The sequence below is a fragment of the Bison bison genome, unplaced genomic scaffold, assembly GCF_000754665.1.
Source record: "Bison bison bison isolate TAMUID 2011002044 unplaced genomic scaffold, Bison_UMD1.0 scf7180017864519, whole genome shotgun sequence".
NCBI classification, from domain to species: Eukaryota; Metazoa; Chordata; class Mammalia; order Artiodactyla; family Bovidae; genus Bison; species Bison bison.
Genome location: NW_011495072.1, coordinates 5,627,215 through 5,627,993, shown reverse-complemented (window position 1 = coordinate 5,627,993; position 779 = coordinate 5,627,215). Strand labels below are relative to the sequence as shown.

Below are 779 nucleotides of genomic sequence, written 5' to 3'. Positions count from 1 at the left end.
AAGAAATGGGAATACCAGACCACCTTACCTGCCTCCTGAGAAATCTGTATGCAGGTCAAGGAGCAACAGTTAGAACTGGACATGGAACAATAGACTGCTTCCAAATTGGGAAAGGAGTACGTCAAGGCTGTATATTGTCATCCTGCTTATTTAACTTATATGCAGAGTACATCATGCAAAATGCCAGGCTGGATGAAGTACAAGCTGGAATCAAGATTGCTGGGAGAAATATCAATAACCTCAGATATGCAGATGACACCACCCTTATGGCAGAAAGTGAAGAAGAACTAAAAAGCCTCTTGATGAAAGTGAAAGAGGAGATTGAAAAAGCTGGCTTAAAACTCAACATTCAGAAAACCAAGATCATGGCATCCAGTTCCATCACTTCATGGCAAATAGATGGGGAGACAGTGGAAACAGTGGCTGACTTTATTTTTGGGGGCTCCAAAATCACTGCAGGTGGTGGTTGCAGCCATGAAATTAAAAGATGCTTGCTCCTTGGAAGAAAAGCTATGACAAACCTAGACAGTGTATTAAAAAGCAGAGACATTACTTTGCCAGCAAAAGTCCATCTAGTCAAAGCTATGGTTTTTCCAGTAGTCATGTATGGATGTGAGAGTTGGACTATAAAGAAAGCTGAGCACCAGAGAATTGATGCTTTTGAACTGTGGTGTTGGAGAAGACTCTTGAGAGTCCCTTGGACTGCAAGGAGATCCAACCAGTCCATCCTAAAGGAAATCAGTCCTGAATATTCATTGGAAGGACTGATGCTGAAGCTG

The 779-nt window shown here is 42.1% G+C and overlaps 2 protein-coding genes across 3 annotated transcripts in view; one reads left to right on the top strand and one right to left on the bottom strand.

The window, feature by feature from the left end:
• TSPAN2 (tetraspanin 2) overlaps positions 1-779 on the bottom strand; it is an 86,198-nt gene that overhangs the window by 594 nt on the left and 84,825 nt on the right. The gene's annotated exons all lie outside the window — the stretch shown is intronic.
• Positions 1-779, top strand: part of SYCP1 (synaptonemal complex protein 1) — a 147,263-nt gene that overhangs the window by 139,973 nt on the left and 6,511 nt on the right. The window lies entirely within an intron of this gene.